Source organism: Gorilla gorilla, chromosome 9 (genome assembly GCF_029281585.2).
Source record: "Gorilla gorilla gorilla isolate KB3781 chromosome 9, NHGRI_mGorGor1-v2.1_pri, whole genome shotgun sequence".
Taxonomy (NCBI): Eukaryota; Metazoa; Chordata; class Mammalia; order Primates; family Hominidae; genus Gorilla; species Gorilla gorilla.
The window spans coordinates 51,862,311-51,879,957 of NC_073233.2; the positions used below are offsets into that span (position 1 = coordinate 51,862,311).

The 17,647-nt window shown below is 44.2% G+C and overlaps 1 long non-coding RNA gene across 1 annotated transcript in view; it reads right to left on the minus strand.

Moving 5' to 3' along the window:
• Positions 1-6,772: 6,772 nt before the first annotated feature.
• The window catches only part of LOC129525285 (uncharacterized), a 39,679-nt gene continuing 28,804 nt past the window's right edge, over positions 6,773-17,647 (minus strand). Inside the window, exon 7 of the long non-coding RNA XR_010135465.1 lies at positions 6,773-13,200. This is a non-coding gene — a long non-coding RNA (uncharacterized lncRNA). The remainder of the gene's footprint in view (positions 13,201-17,647) is intronic.

The following is a 17,647-nucleotide window of genomic DNA, read 5'->3' on the forward strand; positions in this document are numbered from 1 at the left end:
TATCCTCATTATTTTTTTTCAAAACTTTTTTTAAATTAAATTTTTTATTTTGTGATAATTGTAGATGCACATGCAGTTGTAAGACATAATACAGGAGACCCCATGTACCCTCTACCTAGTTTTTCCCAGTGATAACATCTATAGTACAAATTCACAACCAGGATATTAGCATTGATACATTCAAGATACACAACATTTTCATCACCATGGAGATCCCTCATGTTGTCCATTTATAGCCATATCTATATCCCTCCCATTCTTGCCCTCTCCTTAAACCCTGGCAACCAATAAGCTATTTTCCAATTATATAATTTTGTTATTTCAAGAATGCTATATAAATGGAACATACAATATGCAATTTTGGGGGATTGTTGTGGTTTCTTAATGATATATTATCTTTTTAATGTATTTCTGGCCACAATATGATAGAATTACATATTACATATTTTTGCATCTAATTTCATGAGACATATTAGTTTGTACTTTTCATTTTTTATAACATCTTCATCTGGTTTTGGCATCAGGATAATGTCGACTTCATAAAATGACTGGGAAGGCTTCCCTCTTACTTAATTTTCTGGGAGAGTTTCTATAGAACTGATATTATCTCTTCCTTAAATGTATGGTACTATTTACCAATGAAGGCATCTAAGCCTGGATTTCTTTGTGAGAAAGTCTTTAACTACAAATTCAGTTTCTCTAATAGATTTAGGGCTGTTCCAGTTATTTACTTATTCTTGAGTGAACTTTGGTAGTTTTATGCCTTTCAAGGAATTTGTCCATTTCATCTAGGTTGTCAAATATTGTTCATAATATCCTTTATTATCTTTCTAATGTCTCTATGACCTGTAGTAATACCCTCAAAAAAATTCCTAATGTTGGTACATTATTTTTCTTGGTCTGGCTAGCTAAAAGTTTGTTAATTTTATTGATCATCCAGCCTCAATGATTTTCTCTGTTGTCGTCTTCAATCTCATTGATTTCTGCTCATATCTTCATTATTTTATAGCGTTTACCTACTTAGGCTTAGTTTGCTCTTCTTTTTCTATTTTTTCAATTGGAAGCTTATATCTTTCATTTAAGACCTTTCTTATTTTGTAATAGAAGGATTTATTACTATAAATTTTACTCTAAGCACTGCTTTAGCCAAATTCCACAATTATTGACATAATGTTTTCATTTTCATTCAATTTTAAATATTTTTAAGCTTTGCTTCTGATTTATTCTTTGATCTATGAAGTATTTTGAAGTATGCTTTATAAATTTCTAAACACTTGGGGATTCTTTCTTATATCTTTCTGTTATTGATTTCTAATTTAAATCTGTTGTAGTTGTGCTCAGGGAGAATACTTTGTACAATCTAAATACTCATTTTATTGAGACTTGTTTTATGGCCCAAAATATAGTCAGTCTTGGTGAATGTTCCACGGACACTTCAAAGAAATGTGTACTCTGCTGTTGTTGGGTAGAGTATTCTAGGAATGTCAATTAATACAAGTTAGTTAATAAGTGTGATTCAGGTCTTCTATATCCTTGTTATTTACTTGTTCTATCAATTACTGAGAGACAAGTATTGAAATTTCCAGGCGTAAGTGAATACTTTATTTTTTCCTCTTTCAATTCTACCAGTTTTTGTTTCATGTATTTTGAGGCTCTCTCATTACATACATACACAGGATCATTATGTCATCTTAATGAATTGATCTGTTAATGTTCCTTGTTCTGAAGTCTATTTTGTCTAATATTAATATATTTGCCCCAGCTTTTTTTGATGTGTTTGCATAGTATATCTTTTTTCATTATTTTACTTTTAATCTGAGTGTTTATGTTCAAAGTGAGATTTTTGTAGACAGCATACAAGTAAGTCTTGATTTTTTTTAGTCAAAATGATCATCTGTTCACTTAATTGGGGTATTTAGCTCATTTACATTTAATGCAATTATCAATATGTTTGGATTTAAATCTACCATCTTGCTAGACCACTTAATATTGTCCCATAGGTCACTAATTTATTCCTCCTCCCTCTCTCTCCCACTCTCTCTTTTTCTCTTGCTGTCCTTTAAAAATCTGTGCTATATTTTGGATGGTTTGTATTGGCTTGTCTTCAAGTTCACTAATCTTTTCTTCTACAGTTGCTAATCTCCTTTTAATACCCCCAATGTATTTTTCAAATTATATACATTTTTGAAAATTTTATTTGTCTTTTTGTATTTTTCATGTATCTCCTTATCATAATTGTGTTTTTCTCTACCTCCTTGAACGTATGAAGGATATTTGTGATAACTGTTTTAACACCATCATCTGCTAGTTTCATAATATCTGTCTTTTAGGGGTCTTGTTTCAATGGATTGGTTTTTCTCTTGGGCTGTGGATCACACTGGATGTTGAACACAGCGAATTTTATGTTCTAGTTGCTGAATTTTGTTGTATTCCTTTAAAGAATGTATTGGCATGCAGTTAAGTCATTTGAGATCAATTCGATTCTCTGAATGTTGCTATATAAGCTTTGTTAGGGCAAATCCAAAGCAGCATTTAGTCTGAGGCTATTTAGCTCCATTACTAAGGATTCTGAAGGACTCTTTCTGATGCCTCACATATTTTGAGGTCTAGACAATCTGGATAGGGGGAACATAAACCATTCCCAGACCCCTCTGAGCTCTGGGAATTACTCAGCCTACTGGTTTCCAGTGGTACTTAGGTGCTTATCCCAGCCTCATGAAGTTTCACCCCACGCATTTTTAAACCAGTATTCAGCTATTCAGCCAAATATTTGAGAGCCTCCCTCTGCAGAAAGCTGGCTCTAGCTCTTGCTCTCAATCTCTCTCTCTCTCACACACACACACACACACACCACCCCTCTCCCCTCTCTGTTATGTCCTACAAGTTCCAGCTGCCCTCAGCTTCCACAAATTCCAGCCTCCACCTCCTCAAGTCAATTAGACTGCTGTGCTCTGTTAGATTTCCCCTTTTTGCCAAGTATCACAGGGCTCACCTCATTTTTTCCCTTCTCGAGCTCACAGTCTTGCATTGCCTGGTAACCAAATTTGTAAATATATGAAACAAAGTTGTTTCGTATATTTTATTGTGGCTTTTTGATGTTTTTAGCCTGAGCATAATTCTGCACTCTCTTACTCCCTCGGCTAGAAGTGGAAGTTCCCCCACCATCCCAGGTATGGTGTTATGATATCTATTGGTTTTTGTTCATAGTTCCTGGTTCATAACTCCCATATTCCTTGTGATGGTCTTTTGTTATCATGTTGCGTATGTTAGGCCTCAGAAAACAGAATCTCTGCCTGCCCTCCATTCACCTGCCCCAAGGCAGGACTCTAATCTTCCCATGCCTTTCTGATGGTGGGTCTGAAGACCCTCCCAGAGAGGGTCCCACCTTATACACTCAGGGAAGGAATACTGATATCATGAAGCCTTCATAAAAACCCAAGATGACAGAGTTTGGGGAGCTTCAGTATAGCTGAACCCTGGAGGTTCCTGGAGGGTGGTGCACCCAGGGAGGGCATAGAAGTTCTGCCCTCCTTCCCCCATACCTCACCCTACACACTCTTCACCTGTATCCTTTGCAGTATCCTTTATAATAAACCAGTAAGCATAAGTGTTTCCCTAAGTTCTGTGAGCTGCTCCAGCAAACGAATTGAACCCAAAGAGGCCATCATGGGAACTCCAATGTGAAGCAGGTCAGTCAGAAGTTTTGGAAGTCCGGACTTTCAACTGATCTGGGGAGGAGCAGTACTGGGGACTGAGTCCTCAACCTGTGGGATCTGACAGTATCTCCAGGTCAGAACTGGATTAGAGCATACCCAGCTAGTGTCTGCTGCTTGGTACATGGGGAAAAACCTTCACACATTTGGTCACAGAAGTCTTCTGTGTTGATGATTGTTACTGTGATGTGAGAGTAGAGGAAAAACATGGTTAGAGAGAGATTTCCCTACACACTGGGATTTTAACATAAGAAACCAAATCAACCTAAGAGGAGGCTGTCATCAGCATGAAGACTATAGTTGTTGGGGATGTAGAGAAGACGGTGTCCCCTGCTTCCCTCTGGCCCTTTCTAGGCCTGACACTGGGAAGCAAAAACAGAGCTGGTTAGACATGTGAAATTAGGGGTGCCCAGAAAGTTTCAGGGGCTCTAAGCAGGAGGAGGTTTGAATGTCAGGACATTTGAAGAAGACAGCAGGACCACAGGGCTAACAATGTATTCAACAGCATTCCTGGGCTGTGATTTGCTACGATCTGACGCCAAGAAAAAAAACAAAACCACCAACAAGACAGGAAGAAAAGAATAAAAGAAAATATATAAACATGGTAACAAAACCCTTTTTCAGCTGGGGCTTATAGAGGTTTTATGGTGGTTTTTTTCCTAGGCAAGTGGCAGTGAAACCTTTATTGCACCTCACAGCCTCCCAGACCGTTTTTTATACTACATAATGTGTTTGCAAGTTTCTTTCCATCACTCAGTCTCCCTGTGCTTTGTCCTGTGAAACCATCGGTTTCCATGGCAACCAGACTGCCAGATGAGGGAGCCAAATGAAGGGACGGAGGTCTTTAGTGCACCTCTGGGGACCAACAGAAGCCTGGGCCACAGATAGGAAAGGGATATGGGAGTAACCACAAGGGTCCCTCCACCAGCCAGGACTTCCCCTGCCAGCTCTGCACCTCTGGGTGGCTGCCTGGTGCATCCACAGGTTGGCACTCCTGGAAAGACTCGTCCACCATTGAGCTCCTTCCATCACTGCCATTTACAAAGCCCCTGGAATATATCCCAGTCTCTATGCAGGTGGCAAGACCCAGAGATGAATAAGACTTGGTCCCTGCCCCAAATGGCAAGCAGTCTGTCTAGAGAAATAATGGTAAAAAGAGTCTAGAAGGAACATTTATTAAGTGCTGACTATAAGCCAGGCACTGTTCTAGGAACTATATACCTTAAATTTTAATTTTCACACACACACAAAAAAACGCGTGATTTAGTTATTTGTACTATTTGCATCATGGAGCTTTACCCATAGCTTATCCAAGGTCACATAACTGGTCAAAGGGAAAGCCAAGATTCACTTTCAGGTCTGTATCTGGCTCAGCCTCTACTGACAGGTACAACCCTATCCCACTCTGTCACTCCGTCTCTTTCCTCTAAATCTCTTTTTTCTGGTTGCTTCAGAGTTTAAAGAACCCTCAGAAAGTCTTTCTGTCTCTCTCTTTCTCCCCTGCCTGGATCCCTCACCACCCCTCTGTGGCCCCGTCTCTCCTCTCATTCTTGAAATAAATGTATTATTGAACTAAAGCCCCTGCAACATGAATTAAACATAGGAACAAATCCCATTGTGGCCTCTGAGCCCCATGCTGTGCTGATGACGTTAATGAAGGGTCACACAGCCACATCCCTGCTTAAGTCTCTGAAATCCCACTCCCTTTGTCCAGACAGAGGGAGGAAACAGCTGACATCAGAAAACTGGGAGACCCTCAGGGAGAGAGAAGCTCTTTAAAAATAGCTCTCATAGCAGGAGGGTTCTGCCGGGCTAGGCTTCCCTGGGCTGAAAGAGAGCCAGCATGAGCCACCCCTTCGACCGGCCCCAGCTCTGCCCGATGGCTTCAGAGGCTCCTCCCAAAGGGGCTCAGTGAAGGGAAACTCAAGCTTGTAAAGCTAAACCCTGCACTGTCAACAAGGCCAGAGGACTGACAAGGCCAGCTGAGGCTGAATGACACAGAACACTGTCTGTGCCCAGACTTTGCCCTCCTGATGGGCTGCAGGCACTGACCTTCCCTCCCTAAGCCCCTTCCCCCAGGCTGAACAACCTCTGGGACCACAGAGTGTCACAAGTTCATGCGGCCCAACCTCCTTGTTTTATAAACAGGAACCCAAGGCTGAGCGAGGGACAGCAATGACCAGGGATCACACAGCATCTCAGAACAGAGCCAGGACTCAAGCTAGGTCTCAGCAACAGACCTGGGTCCCTGGCCTGTGGGACGACCACTGCGCCAGTCTAAGACACAGGTCATCTTACTAAGAGAAGCACCTCAACTCCTCGGTGCCCTGGAGACTCCAGGAGCATGGCCTGTCTGCAGTAAATCTGGGGGTGGCAGTGGACTGCCACCCCAGGGCCTAGAAAAGGGCCCATGGGATCTGAGAAGAGAGGCCCAACACAGATGGAGGCCCAGGGGGATAGGAGGCCTCTGGACACCGGGACTATTTAGGCCCCGGCTCCTGCTGTGGGCAGGAAGGGCTGGCAGGGAAGCTACTGAATGAGTCACCCAGTCCCTTTGTTGCCTTTTCTGTGATATGGAGGAGGGCTGGCATCCCCCTTTTGGGGTGGCTGTGAACACAGTACTCAATGAGGTAATTAATGAAAACTTTCTAGCCAGGTGCTGGCACCTGGCACGGCCTCAATACATAGCATAAACACACAGCCCCTGCTCACAAGTACTGCGTCCCTGCGGGCACTGGTTCATATGGAAACTCTCTGTGGCTCATGGAGCTCCTAGAAGCACCCAGACAGCTACTTTCTTCACACCTTTCCTGGCTGGCCGAGTGACTCCTGAGTCTCCCCTGACCCTAACAACAGATGTGGGGCCCTGACTCCCTCCCTTAGGGCAAGTCACTTGACCTCTCTGTGCCTCCGGGTCTCAATTTCTTCAACTGAAAATGAGAATAGCAACAGTGCCTGCTATATACATCTATATGTGCATGTGCACATGCACGCACAAACACACACACACAATCTTTGTTCAACTTCATTGAGATATAATTTGTACACAACCAAATGCACCCATTTTTAATAGCTTTATTGAGATACAATTTATACCATATAATTCACCCACATGACATGTACAGCTCTGTGGTTTTTTGTATACTGACATAGTTGTGCAACTATCACCCAATCTATTTCATTATCCCTCCCCACCAAAAATTCAGATCTATTAGCAGTCTCTCCCTATGTCTTCCAACCATCACCCCGCCAGCCCTAGTCAACCACTAATCTACTTTCTACCCCCATAAGATTTGCTAATTATGGGCAGTATGATTTTCTGTGTCTGGCTTCTTTCACTTAACATAATGCTTTCAAGGTTCATTGGTGTTCTAGAACACATCAGTACTTCATTCCTTTTTACCGCTAGACAATATTCCACTGTATGAATATAGCACATTTTATTTAGCCATTCCTTCTTTGAGTTGTTTCCATGTTTTTGCTACCATAAACAATGCTACTAGGAACATACATGTGCAAGTTTTTGTATGAACATACATTTTCTTTTATCTTGGTTATAATACCTAGGAGTAGAATTACTGGGTCACATGCATGTGGGACCTTTTGAGGAACTGTCTGACAGTTTTCCAAAGCAGCTGTGTCATTTTCCATTCCCACCAAAAATGTATGAGGGTTCCAATTTCTCCACATCCTCACCAACACTTGTTATTATCAGTCTTTTTAATTATTCTCACCCTAATAGATGTGAAGTGATATTTCATTGTGGTTTTGATTTGCGTTTGCCTAATGGCTGATGATATTGAGCATCTTACCATGTGCTTATTGACCATTTATATATCTTCTTTGGAGAACTATCTATTGAGATACTTTGCTTATGTTAAAATTGGGTTATTTGTTTTATCATTACTAAGTTTAATGGTTCTTTATATATTCTAGGTACAAGTCCTTTATCAGGTACATGATTTGCAGATATTTTTCCCCATTTTGTCAGTTGTCCTTTCATTTTCTTGATAACATTCTTTGAAGTTTTTAGTTTTCATAAAATCCAATTTACCTATTTTTTTGTCATTTGTGTTCTTTGTTTCATACCTAAGATACTGGGGTAGGCAAAGCCTATATTTTACTACTATATTTTCTTCTAAGAGCTTTACAGTTTTAGCTCTTACATTTAGGTATGATTCATTTTGAGTTAATTTTTGTGTAAAATGTAAGAGAGAAATCCAACTTCCTTCTTTCAAATGGGGGTATCTAGTTGTCCCAACACTTTTTTTGTTGTTGTTGTTGAGATGGAGTCTCGCTTTGCCACCCCAGTTGAAACGCAGTGGCACAATCTCAACTCACTGCAATCTCTGCCACCTGGGTTCAAGCGATTCTTGTGCCTCAGCCTCCCAAGTAGCTGGGACTACAGGCACATGCCATCATGCCCGGCTAATTTTTTGTATTTTTATTACAGACGGAGTTACACCCTTTGACCAGGCTGGTCTCAAACTCCTGACCTCAGGTGATCTGCCTGCCTCGGCCTCCCAAAGTGCTGGGATTACAGGTGTAAGCCACCACATCTGGCCAATTTTTAATATTACAATTTGATGAGTTTTAACAAATGTGTATACCCACAAAACCACATCTCATTTCCTCATCCCAAAAAGTCTCCTGTGCCAATTTGCAGTCCATCCTCCAACCCCAGCCCTGGGCTACCATAGCCTACTTTTGTTCACTATAGATTAGATTTGCCTTTTCTGGAAGTTCATATAAATGGAATCACACAGTTTGTACTCTGTCTTGCATCTGTCATTATATTTTTTATCATTTAATCCTCCTGTATTAGAGTTCTCTAAAGAAACAGAGCCAGAACCAACAGGGTGTGTGTGTGTGTGTGTGTGTGTGTGTGTGTGTGTGTGTGTGTGTGTGTGTGACAGAAGGAGATTTATTTTAAGAAATGGGCTCACACAAGTCCAAAATCTGCAGGGTGGGCTGGCAGACTAGACAGGGAAGAGTCGATATTATAGCTCAAGTTCAAAGGCAGTCTGCTAGCCAAATTCCTTCTTCCTCGGGGGAGATCAGTCATTTTTTCTATTAAGGCCTTCAATTTATTGGATGCAGCCCACTCACATTATGAAGGAGCTTTCCTCAAAGCCTACTGATTTGGATGTTAATCTCACCTTAAAAAATACCTTTACAGCAGCATCCAGGCTAGTGTTTGACCAAATATCTGGGTACCATGGCCTAGCCAAGTTGAAATGTAAAATTAACCATCACACCTCTCATCAGCCCCATGAGGTGAACATTATTATTCCTATGTTGCAGATGAGGAAGCTGAGGCTCAGAGAGGGTAAGTGATGGATCCGGTACTCATAAGCGGCAGAGTTGAGACTGAAACCAGTGCTGTTTCAATATCCTCATGGTCACCTCTCCCTGGTTCTCATCCATTTGTAGATCAAGAAGGTTTTGTGATGTCCATCTATGACTGTACCTCGTTAGACCTAAAGACCCTCCTGGGGTTCACATCCTGGGCTTCCTTCTTCCCTTGTCTTGGGACATAAGGGAGGAGGTTGCATGGCCCAGTGCCCCTCAGCCCCAAAGCCCCCACCGCCTGGTCCACTTGTTGTTTGTTTGTTTCAGCCCCACAGAGCTTGAGCTGGAAACTTTAAGGCCTCCAGGTTCTGAGGCTCACCAGATATTAAAAATGAAGACGATAGCAAAGCCGGGTTAGTACTTGCATGGATGATCTTAGCCTACACACCTTGTTTCTCCTTTCAAATTAATGGGTGCCCATCCAACAATTAAAGAAGGGAGCCCTTCCTGCAGGTGGAGACAACCCAGGTTGACAAGTGGAGGCACCCTTGTGCAGACTGGAGAAAGGCAAAGCCACGGTACAGAGCCTTGTGGCCTACATTAAGTGTTTGCTTGTAACTACTTGAGGCTTTCACCACCGCCTATGCACAATCCAGTGGCTGATATGAAACCTCATTTGGAAATAACTCTGAAAGTCTAAATGCCATGCCCACCATGAGCATGAGAGCTGTCTCTGGGACAAAGGGAGAATGAGGAGGTGGAAAAGGGAGCTCCGGCTTTCAGACTTTTTGGAAGGATTCCCCCGTGAGCTCTAGGCTTGTCTTGCAGGGATCAGCAGCTCAAGTCTTGTGGTTATAGGGTCAGTTCAGCCTTCAAGGCAGTGCCATTTTGTGTTCAAAGTCTGAGACTGTTCACTCTGGGCAGGGCATGCAGCTGTGACTGAAGCCCTAAAATCTCCCCACAAGCCTCTTCCCAGGCTTGCCATTTCCCCATCAGCAAGCCTTTGGCATACGGTCTCTGGGGGACCTGATAATAGAGAGGAATAAGCTGGGATCCACAATGGACCCCAGAAGTCCTTGAAATTTTGGGTAGAATTCGCTCACCGAAAAAGCTTTGGGTCCTGAGCCAGGGTGAGGGATCCTCCCAGGGACCCGGATATAGCCTCTGTAGGCCCTGCTTTCTTCTTTCACCTTCCACTTCTCCTGCTATTGTCGAGTCTAACTGCTCTCCTCTCTCCTGACCCTACCACAGGCATATCTGCTGACTCTCTCCTGACCCTACCACAGGCATATTTGGCCAACTTGAGCCACACAGAGACATGCCCTTCATTCATTAATTCATTCATTCATTCATTCATTCATTTAACAAACATTTATTGAATGCCAACTGTATACCTAGCACTGTGCTGGGCCCTGGAGCCTCACCGGCAACAATGAACAGAGAAGATGTCTCTATCCTCACAGAGCTTTTGATCTAATGATAAAGACCTTACAATCATAAACAACCCAATTTATTTTTATTTATTTCTTTATTTCTTTAGACAGTGTCTCATTCTGCTGCCCAGGCTGGAATGCAGTGGCATGATCATGGTTCACTGCAGCCTTGACCTCCTGGGCTCAAGCTATCCTCCCTTCTTGGCATCCCAGTGTGCTGGTATTATAGGCGTGAGCCACTGGGCCCAGCCCCAATTGCAAAAATAATAATGGGTAAAGCATTTGAACCCGTATTTCACCAAGCAAACATATGGATGGCAAATAGAAAAATGCAAAGATACTCACCATCAGTAATCATCAGGGAAATACACATTAAAACCACAGTGAGTTAATGCAGCACATCCGTTGTAACAGCTGCAATTATAAAGACTGAACATGCCAAGAGTTGGCAAGGAAGTGGCTGAAGTGGGACTCTGATACATTGCTGGAGGGAGTGTAAAATGGTACAACCACTTTGGAAAACTGTTTATCAGTTTTTTAAAACATCAACATACACCAACCACATATGACCCAGCCATTCTACTCTTAAGTTATTTACTCAAGAAAAATCAGAACATATAACCATACAAAGATTTATACACAGATAATTATTGCAGCTTTATTTGCAATCACCAAAAGCTGGACTCACCCCAAATATCCATCAATAGTGAATAGTTACAAAAATTTTGCTTTATCCAGAGAATGAAATACTATTCTGCAATGAAAAGGAACTACTGACACACACAACAGTATGAATGAATCTCAAAATAATTATGTTGAGTGAAAGAAGCCAAAAAGTGTATACATCATAGAATATTTTTGTATAAAATTCTAGAAAATGCCAATCAGAAATTAGATCAGTTGACTAGATCTAGGGTGGAGAGGGTTGGCGGGAGGAAGTGAGGGATTACAAGGAGTCATGAGCTAACCTTTTAGGGAAGATAAATATGTTCATTATCTTGACTGTGGTGATGTTTTAATGAGTGAGTATATTTGATTGGTGCAAAAGTAATTGTGGTTTTTGCCATTTCTTTTAATATATGTCAAAACTTATCACATTTTAAACCCTAAATATGTACAGGTCAATAATGCTATTTTTGAAATTACAACTGCACAATGAATTGTTTAATTACAGGTGAGACCAAAGAGCTACAAAGTGAGTGTTCTGGACACTCTGAGAATCTACAACTGGAGAAGCCAACATTGCCTGTGGACTGAGAGCCACATCCCAGAAAGTGATGTTCAAGTTGAGATGGGAAAGATGGGTTGGAAATGGGGAGGCAGGGGGATGAGGGAGGAGGATGCTAGGGGAGAAAAGAAAAATCCTGGCTGAGGAAACTAAGTATGTCAAGCTCCTGAGGAGTGGGGAGGCAGCATGGTGGACCAGAAGGGCTTGGAGAAACCAGAGAAGACAGAGGGAATGCTTGACACATCAAGCCTTTGTTTTCTCTCATCCAGATGTCCAGTGGTCTCAGGCAAAGGCCCAGGCAATGGAGGCTTCCCATGGGGCCCTCTACCTCTTCACTGTTCCAGGTGGGCCCAGGCTCATCAGACCACGGGGCCCCCATCGCCTTCTCAGGGGCTCCCCCATGCTAGCCAGGGAATCAAGGTCAACACAGGCTCCACACTCCCCTGAGTCCTGCACCTACCCCAGGCTTGCTGAGGGCCTCCAGAGGACAGCTTCTGTCCCTCCTACCACAGGTCGGATCTGCAGCCTGACCTGGCCATTCCTCCAGTGTTTGGAGAATCATTGCCTTGCCTTCATTCAGGAGCCAGATTGCCTGGGCTAGAATCCCAGCTCCACCATTCACCAGCTGTGTAAACTCCCTGGGCCTCAGTTTTCTCACCTGTAAAATGGGATTCATTGGACTGTTACGGATTAAATGAGTTGACGTTTATAAAGAACTTAGAAGAACACCTTATTTATTTGTTATGTATAAAATGAAATTCCATCCTGCCTAATAAATATCAGGAACAGCTCTGGGTGGAGAGGTGATGTGCCAGGGAGGGGTCATCTCAAGTCTAAGAGATAGAGGGTGACCCATCTGGTAGCAGACAGCAGCAGAAGCTGCTGCCTGGCCTCTCTGGGTTTGAGGGCAGGGATGTCTCTTCTAGCTTGAACACAGCCTACACTCCAGTTCTGTGACTTCAGGCGGGTTTGGCATCAAAAGCCTTCAGGGCTCCTCTTATGTGATCATGAATTTCCTGTTGAGATCCTTCTGGCTGGAACAAGCTTCTTGATCCCCCAGAAGTGCCCAGTACTTTTGTCACCTGTGTCTGTGCCTTTGCTTGGGGATTCTGGGACTACAGAGCAATAGATTTTCTCTCTGTCTCACCTTCTGTTTTCTTCTTTGTTCTTCTTCATCTCAAAAAGGAAGGAGCAAAATGCCTCTGCTCAGGGGTAGATTTTTCTGTCCAAGCTGAATCAGGTTACCTCCCAATTATTTGTTACTGGGAAACAGCCAGTCCTTCCATCTGGGGGACACACAATTGTGTAATATATGCCATCCCAGTTGATCCTCAATAACCTGTACAGCAGGCAGAGCTTGGCCTATGCCACAGATGCAGAAACTGAGGCTCAAAGGGCCAAGAGCACTTGTGCTCGGCCAGAAAACCTGTTGTAAAGAATCACCATCAATTCTATGACCTGTTACACGTGCACAGTCTTTGTCATTTACAAAGCATCTTCACAGCCAGTTTCCTAAGGGAGCATCACAAAACCCCTGCAGAGTAAAACAGGGTAGCTATTATTATTCATGATTTACAGATGGGAAAACAAAGGCTTGGAAGATCAGAGATATTCACGTTGTTCCATGGCTAACATTGTTCCATGGTTCAATTAAATTCAACAAGCATTTATTGAGCACCTACTGTATGTCAGCCCCTGTCCTAGGTCTTGGGGCACTAAAGAGAATGAGAAATGGCCCCCCGCTCTTGAGGAGCTAATTTTTGAGACAATGTGATAGATGCCTTCAGGATGGGTGATCACAAGGCTCTGAGGCAGCTCACAGAGAAGCAGGTATTAGGGAGGCTTCTTGGAAAAGCTGACATCTGAGCTGAGTCTTAAAGGATGAATAGGAATTGACCAGGTAAGTAAAGGTGAGACAGACATTTGGAGCTAAGAGACAGGGCTGGGGCTAAGCACAGAGTACGGGTCCAGGTCGTGTGTGCAAAAGCCACAGGTAGTTGGTTCTTACAGAATAGACACTTTGAAGCCACGTCTCCTGCTACTGCTTGATCCACTGTAACAAGCAGGAGAATGACCTCTATGTATGTGCATGCACGTGTGTGTGTGTGTGTGTGAGAGAGAGAGAGAGAGAGAAAGAGAGAGTATGTGTGTGTGTGTGCGCGTGCCTGTGTGTGTGTGCAGGCAGGCAGTTGTGGCAGCATCATACATTTAGCAGATCTTGGTAGTCAGAGTATGGTCTATAAAATTTGAAGACCTGGATTTAAATCCTCCATTACTTTTAGCTATTGGACCTTGGGAGCATTACAAAATGTCCCTGTGCCTCAGTTTTTCCACCTATAAGTGGGGATGATGAAAGAGCCCACTTCATGGCATCGCTGGGAGGACTATATTAGGTAATATCTCCTTCTAACAGTGTGTGGCAGGCACAAAGAGAGCTCTCAATGAACATTGCCTGTTATAATTTATTTAATGCAGACAGCACTCTCCAAACCCATTCCTCCAGGGAATTTTTGAGAACCACCACAAATCCACTGGGCTTGGGGTGCTGTCCATCATATTTGTTCTACAAATAAACCAACAGCAAGGTATAACCTCAGACTGGAAAGCGACCTTGAAGGGAGAGGGCACAGAGAGGTGAGAAAGAGCAAAGGCTCAGAGGGAGGAAAGTACATTCTGCACATAGGAATAGCAAGTCTAGAGGTCTTTATTTAGGGAACATAAAGTCCTTCATTTAAGGGTTATGATGTGAAAGGGGACCAGGTTACTGCATTTGACTCTGGCTCCAGAAGGCAGAGAAGGATGAAACGGGCTAATGGACAGAAGTTTCAGCATCAGTCAGAGCAATAGAATGGGCTGCCTTAAAGGTGGTGAACTCCCCATCACTAGTAATTCCTGTCATTGGGGGTTTCAATCTATCTTACCCTGCACTGGGTGGCTGTGATCACCTCTGAAGTTCTGATGAGCCGCTGAGGTATGTGATGTGGTAGAACCAGAAATTCACAAGACGGGGAGAGGGGGAGGAGGAAAAACACATGAGTACAAGGAGATGAGGCTTTAGAAAGAGGTATGGGACTCCCTGCAGTTGGGCCAGTAAGTTTCATCTCTTTGGGTTAGGAATTGTCCATTACAGAAATGTAAAGAATGACTGATAGTTGTATCAGTCATTTTCACTTTAGTATAAATTAGACACACAGATCATTTTCTCCCTAACAGCTGCCTGATGATAGAGGAGGACACACAATACCAAATGAGGAGAGAGAAGGACATGGAAAGTAAAGTGGGAAGGGCTCAGAGACAAACTTCATTCATCTCAATTTTGCCAGGGAGTATCCCTGACTGCAACTGAAAAGCAAGAAAAAGAATACTCAGTGGCAAACTTTTGCCGTTATTTATTCATTTTAGCACCCAACTATTAGGCATCAGCTATATACCATGTTGTGTGCAGGGCACTGGGGATACTAGATGCAACCAGACATAGGTCTGGCCCTCTGGGGTGCCCAGGCTAGTGGAAGATGGGCTTGGAAACTGTGATCATAAGCCAGAGTGACCAGTGCTGTGATAGAAGGATCTGCTCAAGCAGTGGTTGACCTCTCCCATAAGCCACACCCCAGACCTTTTTCTGAGAGCCACCCCCACCCCAAAACTAACAGATCAACATGACACGAAAAGAGAGCAAAAGAGAGGCCCAAAGCATTTGAGTTACCTGTTTGGGAAGCTGCAGAGCCAGGACTCCAGAGCAGCCCCTGACTCCAGAACGGGGCACCTTCTCCCAAACACAAGCACCTTCCTTGGGGCGGGTTTCTGGAACATCCCCCAGCCCACACTGGCCTCCCTCTCAGTGGACCAGCTCACCAGCTGCCCTCCTCTCTCATCTGCTCCCTTTCCAGGGCAAGGAAGACAGACAATGACTGTCGCAGTAAGGGCCTGTCTGGAGCTTTGGGTGGGTGGATAATTAGACTCTGAGAGAAGCCATCTGCTTTGGGCCCGTTGGGTCTCGGGCAGGCTGGGGCAGCGCAGATCCTGACCACACAGTCACCTCTCACCATGGAGCCCCTACTTGCAAAGGGTTTTAATGTCTTTGGCCATAAGGAGGCCTGGCTGCCTCCCCAGCAGCAGGGCCTTAAGTGAGGAGCTAGGGCTCAGTCCGGTGTTTATTTCCTTGTCAGGTTGTTCTACTTCTTGGGGCCCTGGGGTAGAGCTGCACGGACTGGGGCAGGTGGGGTGGGGAGGGGTAGGCAAAGTTTACTAGGCACAACTGTGGCACTGCAGAGTTGGGAGAGACCCATGCCAGCACCACGTGGGCCCTTCCTCTTTCCAGAAGGGACAGCTGAGGCCCAAAAAAAGGAAGGGACTGGGCCAAGGTCCTACAGTCCTTGTAAAGACACCATCTTTAAAGGTCGATGTCATCCCTTGCTGGGGACAGGAGGGATAGACTGCAGTGGGCAGGCTGAGCAGCCAAGCCCTCGGCTCATAAGGAAAAGCTACCATGTGTTGACTTTACCCGGCCACATACAGAATTTTACCCTTGACCTTGTTTCACCTTGGCAACCTCTACAGTTGTTATTATCTTCACTGTACAGATGAGACTAGAACACAGAGCAGTTAAGTAACTTGCCCAAGCCCACACAGCTGTCAAATGGAGTGAGGCTTTACACTCAGGTCTGTCTGAATTCACGCCCCGTTTTTCCCCATGCAAGAGGCAGTGCAGAGTAATGGTACTCACACAGGTGCCTGGCCTGGACTGCTGTCTGGGTTCAAACCCCAGCTCTGTCATGTACAGGCTATATGAACTTGGGAAAATTGTTTTTCTGAGTCTTCCCTCTCCTCTTTTTTAAAATGGGGATTGTAGTACCCAATTCATGGTGTTGTTGTGAAGATTCAATGAGTTGAACTGTCTAAAGGGCTTGGAGCTGTGCCCAGAACAGGGTAAGCCCTTGGTAAATGTTGACTGCTGTTATTACTACCATCTGTTTTCAGCACAATAGCCAGGGGAATCCTTTGAAAACATAAGTCTGGTCACTTCACTCCACTGTTTCAAACCCCCCAATGGCTTCCCCTCCACCAGAACAAAGGCTCAAGTCCTAACCTGGCCTCTGTCACCTCCCTAGTGTTACCTTCCCAACTACCTACAGCCAAGACAAGCCAGGCAGGCTCCTGTCACAGGGCCTTTGCACCTGCTCTTCCCTCTGCCTGAAAGGCTCCTTCCACAGATGTTAACGTGGCTCCACCCCCCAGCACCTGTTCCAATGTCACCTCCCTGAGACCTACTCTGACACATTCTTCAAAATTGTCACCACCACCCGCTTCCCTGCTTGATTTTCTGTCTAGCACTCATTGCCAGTAGATATTGCCACTGGATATTGCCACTGGATAGTCTGCTTATTTAGTTAATTATTATTGTAGTGATGGTTTGTCATTTTCTCCTCTCACTAGGAAATAGCCCATGAAGGCAGGGGTGTCTGTCCTGCCCTCTGCTATGACCCCAGTGCTGGAACATTGCCTGGCACAAAGTAGGACCCCAGGAAACATGAGCTGAAGAAATGCGTGAATGAGTGACTCTATTCATCTACTCCTACAAGTGAAGCCCCATATCCAATGCCCAGCATGTGTCGGGCATCCAAGAAATGCTTGTCAAAAACAGGCCAACAAGAGGAGGGAGGGGCATTTACCAAACACAGACCAGGCACTAGAAAAAAAGCCAATCCAGACTTCACTCATTCATTCACCCACAGACTCGTGCTGGGACAGACCCCTGTGCCAGGCTCTGTTTTAGGTCCCGAGGATGTTACACTCTGGAGCAGGGAGGGGTGGGGTGGGGCTCATGATCCCTGCCCTCATGGACTTCAGATCTTGTGAGCAAGAGGGACACTGCCCAGCTCTGCGTGTTACACATCGATAACACTCCCATCTCACATACGAGGAAACTGAAGTGTCTTGGCTGCTAAGCAGTAGAGCCAGGTCTAGAACCAGCTGGGTCTAAG